Source organism: Vanessa atalanta, chromosome 8 (assembly GCF_905147765.1).
Source record: "Vanessa atalanta chromosome 8, ilVanAtal1.2, whole genome shotgun sequence".
Lineage (NCBI taxonomy): Eukaryota > Metazoa > Arthropoda > Insecta > Lepidoptera > Nymphalidae > Vanessa > Vanessa atalanta.
In genome coordinates this window covers 910,824-929,837 of record NC_061878.1, presented here as the reverse complement: position 1 = coordinate 929,837, position 19,014 = coordinate 910,824, and the positions used below count along the sequence as shown (strand labels likewise).

The window sequence follows — 19,014 nt, the reverse complement described above, 5'->3', positions numbered from 1 at the left end:
CTTGTATAACGATTATTCAAGTCCTTGTAATACCCTACTCGAATAAAGTAATTAATTTTAATTATATTTAGGTTAATACCGCGACCATTAAGAGTAATATTTAGTCTTTAATTATTACTTTTTTTTATTTTACGTCATTAACATAGATAGCGTGCAACTCAGTGACACGTGACGTGACATAAGTGACACTCCTGTTGCGCCAGAAAGGGTTCATTTTAAACATTTACATAAAACAGAAACTATGCACAAAAATTGTACTCTCGTTGTACAAAAATAATTTTCAATTCAAAAATAATAAAATCTGTGACGTGGTCGTATCCTTTTTTTTAAACATGTTAGAAAATCATTTAAGTTAATATCATATCTATCACTATCAATCATGACGAGGAAGCTCATTTCATGAGTCTACTTACAGAGTAAGTTACAACCAGATGATTTTTTAGACTACAATATATGAAACCATTAACGAACTTAACATCTATTAAATACCATACTCTATATAATTACTGTTTTTATCGGCTCTCATTCCAATGTTAACATATTCAAATGGTTTCCAACTAATTTCCCATTCCGACCACTAAACTAAACATAATATTTTCCAACACATTTTCCCCCGATCGTTTATACGGTTCACGCAATTGTGGCTTTTAAGCTGGAGGTGGTTGACACGTTAACATTAATTATAAAGACACGAAGGTAAGGTCGTCGACCGCACGAGTTCCTCTATACCTTTTTCAAGGCTCACCTAACGAAGCGCTGGCTAACGACTTCAGTCTCCAACCCTCATTGTCAACGTCATATCTTGACTTCATAAAAAGTTTATTTCGAAATGTTTTTCGCTGCTTTAACGAAATGTCTCGTCTTAAACGGTACAAATGGTTATTGCTAAATACCTCCAGTCACACCGTAACTGACACATCGAATTGTCAGCTAAGGCTTAAGATTAAATCATGTTTAATAAAATACAAATATCGATTATAAATTTATTATGTTTTAATTCACTTGTAACTAAAATATTTTTATCACAGACTATTATTCGTATAGGGAAGAATGGGCCATGCGATGGTATATAGTCAATTCAGCCCAACACGCACTGCCAATACCGTTAATAATGAGATCTCATAACATGATATCTTCTGCCTGTATTTATACTGGCTCATTCAACTTTAAACTTAAACCACAATACATATATATTATTGAGGCTTGATGTCAGGGTACCTGACAAGTAGTACCTAGAGTTAATGGAGCTGCAGTATTTGCTCAGTTTGGATATCTCTAAATTTTGTAATTTAGAGATATTAAAACTGAGAGAGAGAACAAATCCTAATGTTTTTTATGCTTGACCATTATTCCCGTCATTCAAGTATATTCTATTAAATAGGTTTTAAATAAAAGATTACAATTAATATCACGACTGAAGGCACCGTAAATTTTGTTTTTTATTACTTTTTTTTTAGACTGTAGTTGTAATGCTCCAAATTAATCAAGGAATTACTAATATATTTACTCTATTTACGATGATTTCGGGTTCAAACCCAGGCAAGCACCACTGAATTTTCATGTGCTTAATTTGTGTTTATAATTCATCTCGTGCTCGGCGGTGAAGGAAAACATCGTGAGGAAACCTGCATGTGTCTAATTTCAACGAAATTCTGCCACATGTATATTCCGCCAACCCGCATTGGAGCAGCGTGGTGGAATATGCTCCAAACCTTCGCCTCAAAGGGAGAGGAGGCCTTTAGCCCAGCAGTGGGAAAATTTACAGGCTGCTAATGCTAATGCTATTTACCCCTTCTTTTAAGCTTATTAATTGTGTTAGGAGTGGGGACGACAATAGCCCAAGCGGTCAGGATAGATCCTGCAACTTTTCACCTACCTACACCATTGCGCTATCGACGCTTATAAGGTTCATGTTATTATATAATTGTAGAATATATAGGGATGAGTTCAATTAAGATGAAACGGCCTTTTTTTATCTCGCTGAAAAAACGCGTTATGAGTTTCCTGCATATGAAGTGGATCGGTATATGGGACTCTTCTATGCACAGGACGCCTGGAGCGCTTAAGTAAACCGGATTACTTGTTTTAATTGTCACTCAGTTAAAAATCAAACGTGTCCAAAACATGTGTGTTTAGAAAGCAATCTAATAGTCGGATCAGAGAATGAGATGCAAGTGGGTCGTGTGTTCCCATTGTTTATATTTCAATCGATGAACAAACACTTACTCAATGGTAGGGCTTGAGCACGCCTGGGTAGGTACCACCCGCACACACAGACATAACATCATAGGTCCTCAGCTTGGTGGTGCATTAGTGTTTTAAAGAATAGTTAATATTTCTTACGGCGCCAATTTCTTTGGGTGATGGTGGGAAGTTACCGTCAGATGAGCCGTTTGAACGTCCGCTTACTTATAACTTAAAAACCAACACATTTAAACAGAAAATACGTCAAATGTTTCTTTTTGTAATATTTATTCATGAAAAATATGCCATTGACTCGTATGCGGTGATGGCAAAAGCGTAGTGGTATAAAGTTGAAATCAATACTAAATAGGTATGCAGTACTGTGGCGCAGTAAAAATTTTTTTTTTTATTAATTTTGCATATTCTGTTTTAACATTTTATGGTGTTTAATTTAATTTTGTCTCTTCAGGTCTACTATCATGTTTAATCTTAGGAACAGATGAAACAAGATATATTTTAACACTTTTAAATAACCGTAATTCTAGTATTGAAATCAACACTACTGTCTGTTCTTTATAAGAAGCAATACAAAATAATGGAGGAAAAAGGAAAGGAGTGATGTCAGGTGTGAGGCAGTATCGCTTTATACATCACACCAGTATTACCATGTCATTAGCGTCTGACTCGCATGTGATATTATGCACGTGCTACTTCGATCATGACCTGTTCTGAGGTTCGAATATCGCCATGAATAGTAACAGAACTGAAAACAAGGCTTCTTTAAATCACCTGCCTTTACAAAATCAATTTTAACGTTGTAAAATGATATTACAATTAGTCATCATTAAAGTTGGCAATTTTCAGAGCGGGTTCAAAAGCAAAGAAGCTCTGAGTCTTCATGTAATTAATTTATCTCGTGTTCGTTTAGCTGTTAAGAAAAACATCGTTAGAAAACTTGCACACGTCGGATAAAATTCTGTTATTATTCTTTTAACAACACACATTAAAGTATTGTGGTAAAATATGCTCCAGTTCTACTCCTAAAAAGTACAGGAGGACATAGTCCAGCAGTAGGAAATCTACTGATAGATGATAGACTGATACTTTATGTTACTGTGCGTTAAAACTCTGGGTTTTAATAAAATTACAACAGTTTTATTTCTGCACGACGTCTGATATAACAGCGAATCGACACGGGATCTCCCCTTCTTATCGATTTGCACAAACGTCTGGCTATATTCTGTCAAAGCGCGTCAATTTCACACTTGCTGTGTTTCATTGATAGTTGACATTCCGTATTTTTTATTTAATATTGGACCACTACATTTAACTACAATTGAGATATGACTAAACTTCATAGTATACAGTATCAAATACCTAACATCTGAGACCTGAGGAGACCGGTTCTTCTCAGGTGTGACGTTAAGTGCTTCGAAATAAACTAAGCAAGATCACATAACTTTGCAGTCGAACGATATTATTTTTCTAAATTCTGTGATTGATTCTAAACCTAAAAATAAAACCATCTACATATCAATATATCTTTAAGCTTTATAAATAAATTATTTTATTTAAAAAGATGTGTTATCATATGCACTATACATTTAACCAGAATGAAAATAAATAGCGTGAAAATAAAATGTTACAAGTTTTTCCTTTCATACGGAATCCAGGATTCATACAATGGTTGGTACGTACAAACAACTCTCCACACTCACCACTAGGGAAATAGATAGGCAGGTGTTAATTTTAGTAATTGGTTAGCGAGCGTCCTGGTATTCACGTTTGAGGGCCACGAAGTCAGAGTATTATTTTTAATTAATTAAAAGATATGTTACATTCATTTGTAAACATTAACATTTAAATAAACGCTTACATTATAACCCTATACAGTATGAATGTAATATACTAGCTTTAATGTTATAAAATTTCGTCTGTGAAAATGAGATTTTATTTGTGTGCACTGTACACAAAATACAGTTATTCAATATGCCAAAACGCTTTTTAGTTCCGAGGTCTGTCTTCTCTATAGACGTACATATCGTGCTTGTATTTGTTACATACGTTTTCACTATCGCTTCAGAAGGTGAACTGATCACACTGTCACGGTACCGGCTATTTATATACATGTATTATTTTAAATTAGGAACATTCTCGAATTCTATTCAGGTAGATCAGAAAGTACGTAAGAATAGCTAAAGTCTACGATTGAAGTAGTTTGATCGTCGAAGGGGTTCATCAATCTTGGATTTTTGTTACGATGGAACATAATGTACGTAGCTCGGGCATCACAGTAAGATACGCATTGTTTACGTGTTTCTATGGGTTTAACATGGGAGGTAATATATTCATAGAATAATAATGATTAATAAAATACTGTCATACCTAAATTTTCTATTTTTAGACATCTATTAATTTACCATACTACAGGAATAGAAAGCTAAGAATAGCTTGCCTCGACTCAATAACTAGAAGCTATATTAGTTATTAAAAAAATACCACAACTAACCTACGTCAGATATAATTCTTAGTACGGGATGTAGAAATGAAACATTCTAATATTGTAAAGCTGATAAGTTTGTTTGTAAGAGAGCTTATCACCGGATCATTGAGTCCAATTTGAAAGAAACATTAGGTTTAGGTTTAAAGAAGTTTATTTCCAAAAAGAACAAAGTTCGCTTACAAAGGAAATTTTAAAATTACAACTACAATTAATATATTACAAATAATAACAGTAGTGATATTAAACAAGATCAGAGAAATCCTCTTATATATGGGTTCTTAATCGTTTTTTAAATATATTTAGAGATTTCGAATTTACAACACTTAGAGGCAAAGAGTTATACAGCTGTGCTCCTTCAAATGAAATAGTTTTAATGCCGTACTTGGTTCGAGTTTTAGGTGTTAACATTCGACTATAAATAGCGCATTCAATTAAAAAAAAAACTTTGAATTCAATATAACATCACGACGACCAATGGCCAATTTAAGTAATTTTATACTGAATCATGAAGTACTTTTTGTGAATGTGATGCCTAACAGAAAATAATAACTGAACCAATATACATAAAACTTATACCAGAAGATCCTGCGCGTTTCAGAGAAGAATTTAGTCATATTATTACGACAAAGTTCGCTTCGCGTCGCAGTTTCGCCCGCTTAAAATTCAGACTATTGAACTTGACATGCGTGTATTTCATATTCTTGTAACATTACGTAATAAAATAAATATAATCGCGTTTTCCCTTGCCCCGTGTAATCATAAAGACAGCTCCATTATATTCACCTATTACAATACATTAGCGGCGCCGGCCATACGCTGACAGACGGATAGACACGTCAATGTCAACGGTTGAAAGGCATTACGTGTTAACATACACAACGTACTCTCTATACCTTTCTTAGATCTCGGCAGGCTATAACTTGATACAGGAAAGAGCGCAGTTGTTTATACTTCATTAATATTTAATCCAAGCCGTGGCGGTTAAGAGAATAAGATAATGATCGATAATGTTGGTTACGAGATTCGGGATAGGTCTTATAATTGGTTATTACTAAAGTTAAAAATATGTAACTACTTCGTACTTGTAGCTTATACCGCTAACTATTGACCCTACGGTTCCGAGTACGAATGTCAAGCGCGATCAATAAAAGTTATTATATTATGGAGTCTTTTTGACGGAAAATTTTTAAGTATATTAAAGTTTAGATATGTGTAACTTCAAAAAGATTGAATAACGTACGGTCTTTACACAGACTTACACTTAGAGTTCTTTATTTATAAAATATAGCTTTCAGCAACGTAAGTGAATCAAAAACACATACCTATATAAAATTATTCGCCTTCTATCTGTATGAAAATGTCGATAAAGTTTGTAAAAAAATAAAGCCTAGGTGAAACATATGATTTGCTCGAAGTTGTTTGTGAACACACTTCAAGAAAAAAAATTGGCTAGATTTGAACTGTTGGCTGAGAAGGCTGAGGAGGATAAGGAGGTTTAGGAATGCTTTTGCTGGTGCCTCGGACGGTAATTTCCGCGACGATTTGGATAGACGCGCTAAATGTCGATGACATTGATAAATGCGTTTGAAATTTAACAAGATTACATGCATTTCAACTTGCATATAGAGTAAAAATATTTCAGACACCACAAACATTACGTTTGTTGTTTGGAAATAAACTAGCGGACCGCCCTACTTAGCACGTGTGATATTTAATAATAAAAAAAATGATATGACATATATAAACATAATTTATACCCTATAGCATTATTACAAACAAACAAATTGTACCTCATTATAATATTAGTAGTACATAGCTGACTTCTATATAAACATATACATTTACGACACGTAAAGTAACTCAATTATAATGTATTTGGGCCAAGTAAGTTGTTTTCTACATAGAATAGAGTAGAATAGAATAGTAAATAACAGTATTAACAATATTTGTAAGCATGTAGTATAAGGCACTTCATTATCGATTAATAAAATTAAACGACCGGTCCAAAAGAAACACCTCCACGGATTTTCTATAAATAAATATAGAGAAACAGTAACAAAAAAACTAATTACGAACGTATTTAAATCGTTCAGTGAACACTTATATTGAATTGCAACAAGTACTTTCACTTCGAGAACAATTTACACCGAAACTTACAGTGGGCGACGCGTGGGCTGTTATTTATTATACAATCGTTTTTGAGGAATACGACACGCAACAAACATTCCAGTACTAAACATTTCTACTGTATGCAAGCTCGAATGCATGTAATTATTATTATTATTTTAGAGTTCCGTAAATCGAAAACAAAACCCACAATATTAAACATAATATATACTCCATTCCAACCATAACAGGAATAAAATATAAGTCAAATAAAACAACATTTGACAGCAAATTGACGCGATATTATTCGTCGAGAGCTTAATTAATCTATGATATTCGGTATGAATTCGTGATAAAATGGCGCTTTGAACGTTTACGAAACTGTTATCGGAATTTAGGAAGTAAAACTAAAGTGGATATAAGTATTCAAGTGTAGTAATGTTGTATTATAAATAAAGATATATTAATCATAAACACTTACACAACTCGTGCACAATATAGCGGAGTTATTAGCAAATCTCATGAACTACGTTTGTTTATCTTTTTTCCTACTTCCATTGGAATAGGATACATACATGATTCCTGAAAAGGATGTAAGTTACTTTAATATCTGTACTAAACTATACTAATATTACAAATTCGAAAGTAGCTCTGTCTGTCTGTCTGTCTGTCTGCTCTTAAACTGACAAACCATTGAACCGAATTTGAATTCGGTATGTAGCAAGTTGAATTCCAAGGAAGGATATAGGCTACTTTTGTGCTTAATACCCGACAACAACCCTTAAAACACGAGCGAAGACGCAGATGACAACTAGTGCGTATACAATTACTTGAATTTATTACATATATACTACATAATCAACTTTTTCCTGGTATCTATAACTTTAAATCAGTATGAGCACAATTTTATAAGTGAAAGCTTTAAACGGGGACTAATTGACCGCCCCAATTATTTCGCGGAATTTAGTCTGTCTGTAACCTCACGGCAATTTTTACTTGTACATAATTATCTTAATCATTTTATAATTAATAGTAATATAGTTTTTAAGCTATTAATATAAAAAGGACCCATAGCTGGGCAAAAGCTTTCGCTCCACTCGAGCCGACTTTAAAGCCTATTCCATCACGCCTATCGAGTGCGAGTTGTTTATACATGTGAGGAATATTATCAGAACACACGTTGAATTATAAACACAAACCAAGCACATAATTAAGCCATCTCAGATATTAACATGAATAAAGCTATCATGATTTCAAGAATGAATTTTACGACGACACTTTGTTCATTTATAAAATTAAGATGGCGAACGATATAAATGTCTCGAGCTGGTGTAACTCCGAATGGAATTCCTTAACTCGACACTTGATTTCATTAAAACATTGCTTGAAGATATTATGATAAGCTATAACTTTAATTAAAACACAAACGTTATTGAAAGTTTTAAGTAAAATGTTATGTTTACGAAGGAATCAAATGATGTACATTTTTTATACATTAAAATAAACATATATAATATATCAGTATAAAATACTACTTTAGTTTAATGTGCGTTGTTGTCGGTAGATTCTACAGTCCAAACCGGCGATAACTATAAGTTTAGTTTAATCTTTTTTTTTATGATATAGGTAGGCGAACGGGCAAATGGGTCATCTAATGGTAAGTGATCACCAGCGCCGATAGATATCGCCAATGTGCCTTGGGAACTAAGATATTATAGCCCTTGTGCCTTGTGCTGTACACTGGCTTACTCACCTTTTAATGCGGAACACAACAATACTAAGTATTGCTGCTAGGCGATAAAATATGGTGAGTAGGTGGTAGCAACCCAAACGAACTCGAACAAAACCCTACCACCAAGTAAATCTTATTTCTTCAATCTTATAGAATGATACAAAAGTTATATCCAAAATGTAAGATTTTCTTAACTTATCGGTCTTAAATTGAAAACGAACAATACTGCTTAGGTTAATATAGTCATATTATATATTAAAACCTTCTCTGAAACGCGGTACAACTCATAGTATTAAGCTTTATGTATAATTGGTTTTATTTTTTTGTTTTCAATTAGGTATTAAAAAAATCGCCTCCGCATTTAGTAGCATAGGTTATATGCGTTGTAATATACAAGTTAAGATTGCACAATGTTATGTCCAGGACTCTAAGCGGCTTTGGAGTTAAGTCGAGTCCAATGTGCAAAATAACAAACGGAAAACCGCCGCGCACCGTATCGCGTAGCGCGGTCAGCTCAGCTATCGATTTCAGAGTAAACATAACCTCAGAGCAGCTGCGCGCACGTGGCCTCTATTTCCGTACCGGTCGGGTCGACGTCCGGTGGCCTTGCCCCTCAAAATGAACAAGATTGCCCAAACCGTGCTGATAACAATATGCAATGGACACGTTACTAGCCTACTTTTTGGTTATTTTGAACTTAACGTAATCGACGCCAGGGGCAAATCTTGTCACTTGTAGATTTCGAACCATGTGTGATATTAGCGATGTCTTAAAATTTTATATTCAATTACAATTTTATCAATTCTTACTATAAACTATTCCACATAAAAGGCCGAGATGGTCCAGTGAATAGAATACGTGACCTTAACAGGAGATTTTGGGTTCAAAATTGGACAAGTAATCACAGAAAAAAAAAACATTTAAATTTTCTTTTGTTTATAATCACGACGAAATGTTCCTCTTGCATTTATAGGACGTAGTCTATGGCCATCCCCTAATAACCATTACCAAACGAGAATTACTGATAGAGGAGAAACTGCCAAAGTGCCTATCTGCCCCGAGCGACAATTATTCTCGATCCCGGTTACAATAAAATTAAATAGACCATTGTGACGATCTATAACTCTGAACATTTCGATTGGTAACTATCTAACGCCAATTATACCAATTTATTGATGCTACTATGGCTGCAGTTATTATTGTGATTTTGGAGCAAACTGACATACTGAAATTGTAGAACGGAATTATTTTCTGATACAGTGGATACTGGATATTTTGACCTTAACGTTACACCTAACGTAACGGACTGCGGACCTAAAAGGCGCGATGGATTTTTCACATGGTAAAATTTTGCCCGGCTGTGAAAGAAAAAATAAGATTAGGATTCCATGCGGAGACCGGCACGTGTCGCTAGAAATTCCGATACCTATTCTCGAGGTACGTCCACTCCTCGTATCTCCACGATTCTATTCGGTACAACAAGCTTACATTTTGGTTAAGACGAGAACAGGATTTTGTCATGTAGAGTCACATTTACGACATATTTGGAAATTAGTAATTAGATTAAGTGATTGATTATGAAACCCAGACAAACCTTAAGAAGAATAATACACACAAAACAGAACTCACTTCTATTTATATACAGTGTAATGTAAAATTACATAATCAAATATCGGGGATATGGTTATGACATATTTAATATGAAATTTACTTTCAAGCTTATTATGTTTACTAATACATAATGTGAACAGAGCATTCGCTCTGCCTCAAAATTGCCTCGAAGAGCTCTTCAACGATAAGGCCGCCTTTTGTACCATCTATTACTTTGCTTCATTTGTTTTCGCTGTATTGTCTTTCTGCGCATAAAGCCATTTGGTTCTCTTCCCATTTCTTTAATTTCTTTCCTTAAATGTTTAATATTTGTATTTATATAAGATAACTAAGCAGCCCGTTACGACTCAGTCAAGATAAAATAAGAATTTTATTTACTTCCCGATCGTATCATTTAAATACTCACAAAAAAAAATAATCGAAATCAGTTCAACGGTTCAGAAGAGGTTCAATTACATAAACATAGTTAGTATTTATAAATATAAAAAATAGGATAGGTGCTTGGTAGTACGGCTTTATGCAAGCCTATCTGTTGCCAAAATATTGCTTTGTTTTGGCATAAGGGGTGAGTGAACCAGTGTAATAACATGCACCCTTGACATAACATATATTTTTAAGTATAATAATAACTGTGATAAGAAGCGTGCGAGAGAGATCTATTCAATCTTTCAACATAATTTCCTGTAAGATTATTATTATTAAAGCCCAAGTCAATGGTTTCCGATACAAAAAATACATTGATCTTATCAATTACCAAACAGACTTGTGACTGTCTTAAACAAGAGTCGTAAACTGCTCTCAGATCTCAGTTCAACGAACTCATTTTAATAACTGCAACCATCTTCTAGTTCAGTTATTTCATAACTTATCCATTATACGGTCTTATCAAAATATAGATTTAAAACATAATAGTATTATATAACATGTTTTCAAAAAAACATAGAAAAATGACATATTGTTAGTATCACCCATTCTCAGCAGGTCCGTATTTGTGTAATAATAATATTCAAACCCACTATTCACGTGCTCCATCTACTAGACAAAATAAAATGCCGATAGAACGAAATCTTTCAAAATGTTAACGTTCAAATTATAATTCAACTTCCTTTACCCAAAGTAAAAACTGCGGGTTATTCCGAACTTGATATAGTCGTAATTTCTTTAGATAAGCATTTCTTAAAAACAATATATTTAGATAAGCGACACGAGCAACACTGATATAATTATGAAAAATACAAATTAAATTTGGTGACTCAAAAAATTTCTCAGAAGTATTCTTTACAAATATTGAATATATCCGACTGTTTGACATCTTAGCACACTAATTACTAAAAATGCTAAAGTAACTCTGTCCGTCTGTCTGCTACACTTTTACGGCTAAAACAATGAAGCAATTTTTATGAAACTTAAGAACGGGCAGAGGCTACTTTATTACGTCTAAACCTACGACCGCCCCATCTAATAAGCCTGCGAATCCTCAGGGGAAAACTTGTACACAATATATCAAATTCTAGCTCGAGTGTGGTCGAAATCGGTCAATTTCATTTGAACGAAAACGACCAACTTTTAATATATTTAATTTTACTTATATTTGTCTCAATACCTTTTAAATTGTTAAAATATAAGTACCGTATTTATATGTTTAATAGAACAACTACTAATAAAATAATTTCCAATACCACGGGCATTGTGATGAAATGATTTATCATAACTAATATTTAGGCGAATTACGACAACATGCGATACCAGTAATAATTGACTCTATGAATGCGTTGATACGCGATAATATCCACGCATGTGGGTTATTGGTCTTATCTCGCCGACTCGAATAGCGGCCGAGTAAGCTAAGCCCATTCATAGCGATTACACGCGTGGCGGCGTCTTTGCTTTATTAATTATATGGTACTTGCCTATTCGTTTAGCGATGTTTGTACGAATGCGAGATTTAGCTAAATATACTGGCTCACTTTAATTTTGATTAACGTCGCTGATGTATATAACGATCGCATGTGAAGAATATATTCAACCTCTTAACAATTTTTTTTGTAATATATAGCTAACGCTATCAATTACAAAAAAAATTACCATTACTCAAAAACTAAATATGTTTAAGTATTATTTTATTATATGAGGCGGTGCGTCATTCAATTATTTCGACAATAACAGCTTACTTTTCATATATACGAATTTAATGCCTACTTCACACATTGGCTTAGGCTATTATTACGTTTACCCAGTCGGGGATTTGTTTGACATAGTGCTGCCGTCACATTATCGCCAGTGCATCCTTTGCCACTGGAGAGAATTTTATCCAGTCAACGTGGAGTGGATATATTTAATGAAGCCCTTCCTACTGTAGCCCATTTATCCGTACAAATGGGCCAACTGGTGCTAAATGATCACCAAAGCCCATACACATTGGCGCTTTAAGAAATATTAACCATTACTTACATCGCCGTTGTGCCAGCAATCTTGGGAACTAAAATATTAGATATATAGGATGGCGAAGGTAATGTTTTTGATTAGTTGTAGCATTAGAGTCCAAAGACTCCGTAAGTACATCACTTCATATATCGCCAATGCGCCGCTAACCGCGGGATTAATTATACCTACCACTGGCTCACTTACTTGAAATCCAAACACATTAAATTAAAGCCGTTTATCGGTAGACTTAAATTTTTCCTACTTATTATAAATTTATTACTATAAAGAATACATACCACAAAATCAACGACGAACATCGTAGTTATCTGAAAGAGCAAAAAATATATTAATAATACAATTTAAGATGTTGAAAATTTGTTGAGTTCTTACGTTCAGTATTAACCATTATTATATTTCACTAAATACTCACAAATCAAAATAACAAATAGTTACTGCACAAATCAAAACCGAGTCGATTATGGCAAGGATGCTAGCAGTATTTCCCCTTTGAATCGCAAGTCATCGGGGCGAGAAATACTTAGCTCTACGATTCTCAATGAGAAAGGGTAGAGGGTAGAGATATCTCTCACATTATTTGCTGCACTGCACTTGGTGGTAGGGCTTTGTGCAAGCACGTCTGGGTAGGTACAGTACTCAGTATTGTTGTGTTCCGGCCCAAGGGACGTAACATCTTAGTTCCCAAGGTTGGTGGCGCATTGGTGATGTAAGGAATGGTTAATATTTCTTACAACGCCATTGTCCATGGGCGGTAAACAATGCATATCATTTTAAGTTGGTCTCATTTTATTGAATCGAGCTCAAAGTGTCAAATTTGTTTGTCAGAGAAAATCTTCGCTGTACATTTATGTAAATAATCCGGCTCCTAGAGACGCGCTCGCTGCTCTACTATATTTTAATAATCAAGTTTTCATGAATATTCAAGTAATTTAAGACTATGTCTTTCGTCCTTGTTCTGTTACGTTCTCATCGTTTAACTGCTACTACGTATTTAAAGTGCATAGAAATCACAGATACAGATACAGCAGCGGTCACCAACCTTTTGGATGTCGCGGACTACTGAATTCGCAATTCATTATAAGAGTTGCTTTCAATTAAAACAAATATATATTTCAATGAATTCGCTGTACCATTAACTTGTTCTATTTCGTTTTTTTTTTATATTACATTTCAAAGTTCAGGCAAATGGATCACCTGATGTTAAATGGTCAACATAGCCCTGTAGGAAATATTAACCATTTCTTACATCGCCAAGTTATAAATACTCGAAAATCTTCGCCTCGAGGACAACGGATAGTACGGAACCCGTTTTTTGATACGACCTCCACGATCGAGTAGTATCGACGTAGAAAAAGTTTATTAGTTTTCTATGTTGTCTTGGGTTACCGATGATATTTGTTTGTGGTACCGATGATTTTCCATAACACAAGTGCATTAACTACTTACATTGGGATCAGAGTTATGTATGTGATGTTGTCCAATATATATTTATTATATATGAGTCGGACACAGGCTTTTAGAAACAGATCTCATACGAATATGCGTATCATAATACAGACACAGTTAGCCATACAAAGTTACAATATATCATAGAACATTCGTGACGTACGATTTCTCACGCCTTTCAAAGGCTTTGTATTGCCATATTCTAATGTAACAATGCATCCCCCCCTCCCCATTTGACCCATTTACATGAGTTGCAAATGACGCATGACCATTGATCATTACGATTTATTGTACTAAAAGTTGGTATTAGTAGTAGTATACACTGAATGTTGTTATATGTGACCTTGAGGTAAATTGTAAAATTCAAAATAAATATTTATTCTTATATTCCAAACAATAATTTTAACATGATTTAATGTAAACTCTTCAAATGAAATGCGTTGGGTTTAGTATACCTTTAAGATCCCATCTCAGTTTAATTGATACTTTATTTAGGATATATTACCAAGCTTTTTAATTGAAACATATAAACGTACTAGCTACATTACAAAATTTTGACGGCACAATTTTTTTTTTAAATCGAGATGTAATATTGAATTCTATGCAGACAAAACGAGGTCGTATACATTTTTAAAATGCTGCAGAATTATCGATGTGGTATCGATTTCTGAACTGCATTCGCGGTATATGCGGTCGGTTACGCCAATATCAATCACAATCATATGTTCAGTTAATTACTACATTCTCATTAAAACACCAAGTCGTAACATGTGCACTATCAAAAACAAAACCAAATTCAAGAAGGTTCTTATAAGCACCGTCGAATCATACATAACTTTACAGGATGATATTGAATAAAGAGTTACTATCAGTTCGGAATGTAAATTCTACCGAAAAGTATCGGCAAGAAACTCAATATCGCAGTAGTTACATACCTATGTTAATTAAAGTTCTCCCATACTTGTATGGACTTCACGTAAAATAAAATAAAAAAACAAAAGCGCATCACATTTGCAATTACTAAGACTTTTAAGCTTAACGGCTTAAACCCTTTTCCTGTCTTGTGTATGCTTATTGCGTCAGTAATTTCTATTTTTTACAGTCATATTTGTATATAATATAGTAAATATGTCTATACGTATAATCGATATACTAAAGGGTGGTATAGTAACTACCCTCAATGATAAGGCTCCTGTTAAGGAGAAGTATACAACTTTTTTTTACCACGCTGCTCTTTGTTAGCACACATGGTATCACATCAAACACATACAGGATCTGTGTTTAAATCGCTATAGCCTAAACGGCTATATCTACATATTCCATCCATCTAAGCCATTTCATCTCATCATTTCAGCCATATCGTCCGTATATTTCGAGGTAATAAAACGAATTAGCATACAATTTCATCATTTTATGTTTAACACTTCATAACATTAAACATACATAGAATTTTTGGTAGTACTAGATAATATATTATGTAACATTTCTTTAAATAAAACGAAAACAATTTATATTGGAAGAATAATGTACTCGCATTATAAACTACTATGAATAGAGTGAATAACTCATCAGAAACAGCTGTTATTCGCTTATTCCGAAAGCAATTTAAACAATAGACATTATTATTAATGGATCGTACCAAATTTCGACAATTTCAATGCCTACATTTTCACGGGATTTATGTTGCTTTGAACCGTAAAAGACGAATTAACCACTCGTTGAATATTATTTCAAACGACCATTTACAAAATATTCATATATAACTTAATATCTATCGACTAATATCTCTACGGGGGCTCCGGGAGTTTAACCAGTATTGTCATCATTTTCCACAAGACAGACCGAGCTTTGGCACAGGCACGGTGTGCCGTGTAATGTGTTTGGTCTAATATTATTTTTGATTCCGCATCTTTTTAGGAATTTTATTTCTGTTTATAGACACTAACTTTGCAAGAAAAAAAAATAGTAACGATTATCGACAGTGTCAATACGCAGCCACCTGAAGTATATGGGTATATATTAGGTCCGTACGTATAAAATTGGCATTTTGTAAGGGGGGAATATAGTCAATTAATTTTTTGTAAAATATATTTAATTAATCAAAGTAAGCACCGTTGTTATCTATGCAGTTTTGCCATTTTTTTTGGTTTTCATGGGTACGCCACTCCAAGGTCTCGGATTCGATTCCCGGCCGAGTCGATCTAGGAAAAGATCATAGTTCTCTATGTTGTCTTAATTGTGGGTGTTTGTGGTACCGTCGTTACTTCTGATTTTCCATAACACAAGTGCTTTAGCTACTTACATTGGGATCAGAGTAATGTGATGTTGTCCAATATTTATTATTATTATTACTATATAATGAATTGACGTTTTCTTGGAGTCGAGCTTACATATTCAAATAATTAATATTGCGTAAATATTATAATACGCACTTAAGTGAAGTATTTATAATAAAATGCTTACAAAGTACAATAAACTTATTATCAATTTCGCAACGTCAGATGCTATTGTGTACATAAATGGGTAAATCCCCAACATTTGAGTTAATATTTCTTGTTTATTTATTGATATAGTTTCACGTCTACTAAGTTGTCCGTGGTTTTGTTTTGAGTCATTTCCATTCCTACACAAAGCAGTCGTTGCATTTGAAATCAGAAGCTGAATCAAGTTCCATCGTACAGACATACCTTATTACTAATATTGAAATATAAATTTGAAGTATCCCGAGATTATACTGATAATAATCTATAGAAAATATCAGTACCTCGCTGTACCTTATATTTACTACGAATTAAATTTTCAAATAATGGCCGTAATCTTAGACCAGCGGTTCTCAATCCGCAATCAAGTCTACACAATGAAAACTATTTCAAGAGAAAAGATTAGCTTTTTTTAATCAAACTATTAAAAGTAAATTATTTATACAACATTTTTTTGTTACAATTTTATTTGACAAAATTGTAACAGATTTAGAAAGAATGTTTTTTAAATAATGCTGTGTTTGTTTAAAAAACCTTCTAAAAAAATATAGGTCATACCGTAAATTTATATAACGTAAAGTTTATATTTATTTCTATACACTAATGTATGTACTAAAGGACGGAAACATCCATATTATTACGGATGAATAGATATTACGTCACTTCATATAATAAAAATATTAAAAGAATTTGGCAAAATAAATTTTTGGCGCCTCGGTCATTGACCCCTTTATTTAAAACTAAAAACGAGCTGACATTTACGTATTCAGTGCAAAGTTTCATTACGCGTAGTGCTACATTTCGACTACACGCGTTGCACCATGTAATTCGCCAAAACATCAACCTGCGTCAACATATGTATATTTGTAGCACAAATCGGCAGACGTTAATTGGTTAGTCGGTATTGAAGTTTATGTACCGCTGAGCTATCTAGCAGCGAGTTACAACAATTAATAGATCGTATCAAAACCTTAATGAAACGCCGTCTACCTCGTGAGCTCCTGGTGCGCCGACCAACTTCTCAGACGCGGGCATCGACGACGACGACGACGAAGATTTGGAAGTACGATAGAACACTAACCGCGTCGGACATGACAACAACGGAATTTTATCCCCCTAGGGTTATGAGGCCTTGACCTTCCAGATGTACACGGATTGACCTGGTAGCCTTTGCTACCTGTGGTTGTATGCCCGGGTAAGAAGAGTAAGTAACCCTGATACCCGTACACAGCCAGGTAGACCCCACTACTACCATCATGAAATAATACGTTATATATTTGTCATTTTTTATGGTGATCGATCAAATGGCATCGGAGTCTGTTTATCAAACAGATATATACCAACATCCAATATCACATATCTATACATAAATAAGCAAAGACCACAACAGTACCGTACCTTCTGTTTGTCTATTGTAATAGATTACCTTTTTATATTAGATTTGACGAGCTTTGTTGCTCTTTTCGATAATTAGTAGAATGAAATTTCGAAAACTATTTTAACATAAGATATATGACAACGAGAAAGAAACAGTGTCTTATTCAGATAGACATTCACAGTGACCATTTGGATGAACGTCGAAGCACTCAAGCAAAGGTTAAATGTTCGCGTAAATAAGTAAACGCTGTACTTTGTAATCAGATTACTCGGAGACTAAGCTGGCGAGTTTTATATGTTATCCTATTAAAACCAACTTGATACAATGACCCAAACTATTGGATATTTTGTAAGACTTCTGATAATTTGAAGATTTTCATTTTAAAAACTATAGCTTATTATTAATGAATTGTGGGCTCGCGAGATCCTAAAGTAGGTACACGATAATTGACTAATAGCACCAGCCGTTGAGGAGTTTTTGCTAGCCTCACCTGACCTGGCTTCGTCACCATAGCGATTCTTTAGACCTCAATAATTGTAGTAACAATATGATATAGTATAGCTTTGTGCGAGCAAGTCGGGGTAGGTACGACTATACGAATAGATATTCTACCGACATTCTAACAATAATACTTAGTATTGTTGTATTCCGGTTTGAAGGGTGAGTGAGCCGGTATAACTACAGGCACAAGATCACACACATACTATCTTGGATCCTAGGATTAGTGTACCTACCACGAATTGGCAATTACCAAAAATTAACATTTTTATATAATAGTAAATTTCTTAATAAGTTACATACAAGTAAAGTAAATAAACCTAACTGTACCTATTTAGTTTTGGTTGTCATTTTACCCAAACTGTATATAAAGAATATATGCGCTAAGAATAGCACAAAAAACACATATTTATAGATTTATGCAATGTATTTATAACGGAAAGTAAAGATAAACTTTGAGCTCCATGTTTCCGGTTCCGCCAATAAATTATATCTTTAGGGTCAGAGTATTGGTTTATAGAATTATTAAAACCCTCTTATGATTTTTTTAATTACTTTTAAATTAGTGTTAAAAAAAAAAAAAAAAGTTTTCTTTTTTATTTATTTTTTAATAAATTCTATGCTAAATATATAA

At 33.8% G+C, this 19,014-nt stretch overlaps 1 protein-coding gene across 1 annotated transcript in view; it reads right to left on the bottom strand.

The window, feature by feature from the left end:
• LOC125065598 (protein tweety-like) overlaps positions 1–19,014 on the bottom strand; it is a 76,756-nt gene that overhangs the window by 27,005 nt on the left and 30,737 nt on the right. Inside the window, exon 2 of the mRNA XM_047673304.1 lies at positions 12,857–12,886. The gene's annotated coding sequence lies outside the window, so the exon portion shown is untranslated. The remainder of the gene's footprint in view (positions 1–12,856; positions 12,887–19,014) is intronic.